The following is a 6,097-nucleotide window of genomic DNA, read 5'->3' on the forward strand; positions in this document are numbered from 1 at the left end:
CAAAGCCAGGGGCCCTGTTCAGTCTGGGAACTTGGAGTGCCAGTCAGCTTGAGTTAAGATAGGGACACCTGGGTGGCTCCGTGGGTTAAGCCTCTGCCTTCAGCTCAGGTCATGATCTCAGGGTCCTGGGATCAAGCCCCACATTGGACTCTCTGCTTAGCAAGTAGCTTGCTTCCCCCTCTCTCTGCCTGCTGCTCTGCCTACTTGTGATCTCTTTCTTTCTGTCAAATAAATAAATAAAATCTTAAAAAAAAAAAAAAGAAAAGATAGCAAACAAAGGATTTTACTTCTCCCTCTGCACAGGGACAGGGAATCTATTCAGTAGCCCCACTCACCACTGAATACAGCCTTCAGCCCTGCCAGCCGGGAACCTGACCAGCACCCATAGGAAGCCAGGTAGCCCACTCAATAGCTTTGTGTGTGCGGCCCTGGGGCACAGCCCATGGATTCACCCATCTCCAGAGCCCAATTGGTGGCCTCACCTCATCAGGGAATTCAGGGCAGTTTAGGTCTGTTGTGGGTCCCCAAACAACAGGCCATACAGAGCCAGGGCAGGGAAGGTAATCCATGGCCCTATGTGCTACTGAACACAGGACCCAGTCCCAACTGTCCAGTGAGCCTCTCCAGAGGATTCAGTCTGCAGAGCCTATCCTATATCTCACTTGGGCAGGGAGCCAAGCCCACAGTCCTATCCGGTCTAAAATGCAAGGAGGAGAAGAAGCAAAAGTGTAAAGTATATGAGTCCTATTGAGGTCAAATTCTCATCAGTTTAAAATAGAGTGTTGTAAGTTTAAGGTAATTTCTATAAGCCTAATGGTAACCCCCAGGGATGATCTTGTCGTAATGACACAAGAGAATACAATACAGCAAATGCAAACATCCTGATACCAGAAAACATCAAAACACCAAAAGACGACCGTGGGATAAGAAACTAGGAAAAGAGGATCTACAAAACAACCCGAAAAAAATGAACAATTCTTTAAAATTAAGAAAAAAATAATTTTTCCATCATCAACCTCCTAGCAATTTTTAATCGTTTGAATGGTATGATTAATTTTTAGATGATGATCATTTCAAGATTTCTCAGCTACTGGAAATATAAATTGCCAGAAATTGGACTATAACTGAATTGAAGTTTCTATTTATTCATTTATTTTTGTTTTGTGTGGCCTCTTGTAGGATTGAGCACTTCTCGTCCACACCATCACTTCACCTCCTGGCCACGCGTGTGTGCGTCTATGTCTAAGGGTGTTGTGTGTCGTGTCCGTCTCCTTCAGAGATCAACTCCATGTGGGATTCCTAGTGTGTCCAGTATCGACTTGGACCAGGGCTATTGCTTCAAAGGAACAGAAGTGGGCACCTGCCGCTGCAGGGGCCAAATGCCCATGTGGTAGGACTTCCCAGGATTTACAAATGGGAACAATGGGAGACCCAGTTTCCTGCAGTTTTTCGAGAAACAGGAAAATTGCTTTTTTAAGGTGCATATGCTTTGACCCAGAAATTTCATTTAAAGACTTCTATTCTGGGGCGCCTGGGTGGCTCAGTCAGCGAAGCGTCTGCCTTCAGCTCAGGTCATGATTCCGGGGTCCTGGGAACAAGTCCCACATCATGCTCCCTGCTCAGCGGGGAACCAGCTTCTCCTTCTTCCTGTCACCCTCCCCCACCCCGCTTGCGCTCTCTCTTCTTTCTCTAACAAATAAAAAAAAAAAACCTTAAAAAAATACATATGTTCTGAGGAATTGATTGGATAAGTAGTAAATGATAGAAATATCCAAACGTAAGCTCTACCTTGTGTGGAGAAAAGCATAATATGAGTAGAAATAGGAATAGAGGACTACACAATATACTTTAACAACTGTAATAATGATTACCACTAGAAGAGTAATTATGCTCAAATATATCTTCCCCACCTGTGCATGGGCTGCTTGGGCAGATTCTGTAAGCAAATGAGAAAAAAATAAGTAGTGGCTTGAACATGGTGCCCAAGGCCATGTCATGGTGTCACTTTATCATGAAAGGTAAGCTGTGACGCCCCTGAGCAGAGTCAACATGAGCCACGCTGAGAAAGCAGCCACCTTCCCGTCATTAGAAACACTTCTCAGATGGTATCTTTCACTGACATGAAGAAACTACTAACTGCTTCCAAAGGCTCAGTCTTTCTGAGGTTTGCAGAGATGAGACCAACTCATGTCTTAGGGCAGAATCCACACAGAAGGCAGGTCACTTCCAAAGTCTCCATGGAAGCCCTGATTTCCTTCATCTACCCCTCCTGAGAGAAGACTTCAGCTTGCCTGTGATTTCACCTGTGTGTGTGTGTGTGTGTGTGTGTGCACGCGTGCGTGCACACGCACCCATACAAGACTCTATTGAGGGAGCTGCTGTGCAGGTAGAGAGAATAAAGGCCATGGGGTAGCCTTTCCCCTCTCCACAAGGCAAGGAAACTCTCCTGCCCACATGGGTAGCATCAAGTAAGAACACTGTCTTCAGCTGCTTAAGAATCCACTAATCTGCTTCTTTCCTAAACGAGGTATCATTGATCTTGCCAATGACAACATGCTAATGTCTTATCAGACTCCTTTAAAAACACTGTATATTTCTCCAAGAGAGTCAATTCAGAAACAGAAACGTTTGCTCATGTGCTATAGATATCGATTCTGCTTTTCTGGGTTATACCTTTCATCCATTCCCGTGTATCTATCTTTCTTGAAAATTTGCCTATTAGCATCAAGACACTGTGAAAAGGTCAGGAACTTTGACAAAAAGAACACAAAAGATAACATTCTAACCATCAGGCTCTGGAGAAATTTCACAACAGCTGCTCATCAATAAAGAAAGCCAAGTAAGAATTCAGGGCTGGAGGGCAGGTCAAATGATATTATGTCTCTAAGCCCCTAGCAAATGAAAGTTACGCAGCGAACATCCCTTCTCCTGTGACCTGAGCACCATTTCTGCAACTGCAAGGAAAGCAGGAGGTATCCAAAACTCCCCTGTCGATAGGTATTCAAATCTTTATGGGAATTGCACTGTCATCTCCGGGAGGCATGTAATAACTTATAGCACAGCAGAGAAAGACGAAAGCAGTGATTAATGGAAAGTGTCAGGTGCATGTTAAGATTCCTGTTGAACGTTAAAACAGCTAGTGACAGGATTTGTAAAAGAGGATGATTTAAGGAATTCACTGCCCATGGCACCACCATATTAAAACCCTGTCCTTCTAGTAGAGTCAATCGGGAAATGGCGTTGTCAAAGTGTGCGGGGACTTCATTATTGCCTTCAACCTCAGCACTCCTGTTACAAAGTAAACAAAACCCAAAGGATTCAGGTGTTGCTTTTGTATTTTTTATGCTCAGACTTATGTTGCTGTCTGACCTAAAAGACAATTTTATCTAACTAAGTTATAGATCATTAAGCTGAAAAAAAAAAGTTTGCCTGTTACTGCTGTTTTACCATCTTGCCCCATCTTGTCTCATTAGCAGGAACTGATTGAGCATGAAGGTGTTCTCTGGCTGTCAGTAGATAAAGTAGGTGCTCTTGGCTTTCATCTGTTCTGAATTCTCCTTGTCTCATTATCTTCCCAAGGTCAGATTCCCTGACACTGCGGCTGCTTGCTTAGCACTCCATCCTGGCAATTACTTGCCAGGCAACCTTAGCCAGAAGGAGATTTCTTGTCTGTGGCATCAAGGCGGGCACAGGCACCAACAATCTCCGTGCTTGGCCCCCAGCCCACCTTCATTCGCAACCCCCTTCCCCAGTACTGCGCTATCAAAGATCAGGGTGGCTCGCTGCGAGTTATGTCCTGGCACCTCCAAGGTGTTGTCCCACTGTACTATTCTAATTGAGCTGCTGTCCCAGACAGATCATAGTGATCCCCAGTCTTATTTTTTATTGGGACAGGCTGTTATGTCACAGACCTCACACTTTGGACTCCATCCTTAAGTCTCCTTGTTCTACTTCCATGAAAGGCAGGGACCACAAAGCTGTACAATTTTGTTTCTTAAATCCATCATCTTTTCCCGTCAGTAATTCCTGCAGGACAGTCTGTTCCTTTGAGAGGCTGTCAGGAGCAGCTGGATGAAGAGAGAAGGCTCCCGGCTCAAGCCCTAGTAACACAGTTGCAACCAGAGCAGTTTGTGAAGGTGAATTTGGTCCCAGTGGCTTTGTCTAAATTGAGTTCCGTATTGCCTTGGGCAGGCGGTACCCTTAGGGTATGGTACTTTGTAAAGAATCTGGGTGGGGGGGTGGAAACAAGAAAACAGATCTCTAACACAATTAATTTAAAGGTGGCTCTGGATAGCAGTCATATTTTCTTTTGAAAATTTGGAGAAGAATCTTGCATTTGGATTGTATAAAGAACCACACACACCTGTTCAGTTGCATTTTGCTCTAAGAATCAGGTTTCTCTTCAGATGAGATGCAAACCCGCTGAAAGTATCCACATCCTTCTCCACGCTGAAAATACAGTGCACACATGAATCCCCATCTCTGTGGAGTCAGAGGGACAAAGTCGTCCAAGAGACCTCCAGATAGCCCCCCAGCAGGGCAAGCTGGTGCAAATCTTTGCAAGGTGAGCAATCTGCTAGCCGGGAAAAATCCAGCCATCTGCCCTCTTTCCTAACACAACCCACTGACCCTTATTTCCTAGACTTAACATGTGCAAACACAATGGTTCTTGGCCCAAGAATGGTTATAAAACCATTTTACTTATTGCACTCTCCAAACAATTTTTGGGCCACTCTCCTCTCTTCTACAGTGGCATCTGTTCTGTGCTTACCACAAAAACCAACAAAACAAAGGAATTTGAAATATTTTTCTGCTACTTGCCCAGAAATGATATATGTTCCCAAATCTTCAGGCCAGAAGAATAAGTCTCAAGAACCGCCATCCAGTAAGTGCACACAGTAATCACAGACAGTGAGTCAGTAGCCTGAGTATCAGTCTAGCAGTTGTGGGGGCCACAGATTTTCTAAAATTCCACAAGTTTGTCAAGACTCAGTTTTGTTTTCTGGCCAGTGTCTTTTGAGTCTTTGACATATGGACCTGTAAAAGTGAGCAAGTCCATTTGACCCAATATCCAACAAGGTAAGAATAGAACTTTAGGACTAAACATGACAATAGTTATCCTCTTTCACCAAATCCTTCATCAGTTCTAATAACCCCAAATGCTTCCTACCTGATTCTTAAAAGCTTCCTCCAAATTTTAAATGTTTCTCTATGTCATATATCATAACACAAATATATAGGTTTTTAAAAAGATTTTATTTATTTATTTGACACAGAGAGAGATCGTAAGTAGGCAGAGAGGCAGGCAGAGCAAGAGGGGGAAGCAGGCTCCCTGCCAAGCAGAGAGCCTGATGCAGGGCTCGATCCCAGGACCCTGACATCATGACCTGAGCCGAAGGCAGAAGCTTAACCCACTGAACCACCCAGGTACCCCAAATACATGGTTTTAAAAATGAAATGTTGCTTTATGTGTTTGCAACAAGGCCTGCTGTCTTGGAGAGGCTGAGCAAATAACACTTGGTTTGTTGGATTTGTGCAGTTCTTTTCTGCGTGGCTTCTATGGTCTTTGGCTTCTTAGGGAATTATACAGGGAGCTGTGCAGAGTATAAGACAAGCTTCTATGCCCCTGTATCTAGAAGGGAGAGACTTCAGCAAATGGGAAGAATCATTCATTCATTGCACCACTATGGTACTAAGAAAAGGATACATCCCTCTGACCAGAAAAGCTTTGGTCTTGAGGGGTCAAGAATCTAGAATCCTCCCTTTTTTGGTATTATCACAGGAGATGACTAAATTCTCAGGCATCTGGTTTTATCTACCAAGATATATGACAATAATTATAGGTAATATTTAATGAGTATTAATTCTATGCCAGGCCTATGCTAAGTATTTAAAAATAGTCAATCTTCATTACAGTCCAATGGAATAGATGCTCTTATTCTTCCCATTAGTCAAATTAAATAACTGAGGTTTTGTAGCTTGCAACATATCACACAAATCATAAAAGCTAAGGCCAAGTTTTAAGTTGATGCCTGGCATGAGGGACAGATTTAGAAAGACCCTGCCAGGGAGCTACAGAATTCTATTAGTCCTGGCA

This window comes from Mustela erminea, chromosome 16 (genome assembly GCF_009829155.1).
Source record: "Mustela erminea isolate mMusErm1 chromosome 16, mMusErm1.Pri, whole genome shotgun sequence".
Taxonomy (NCBI): domain Eukaryota; kingdom Metazoa; phylum Chordata; class Mammalia; order Carnivora; family Mustelidae; genus Mustela; species Mustela erminea.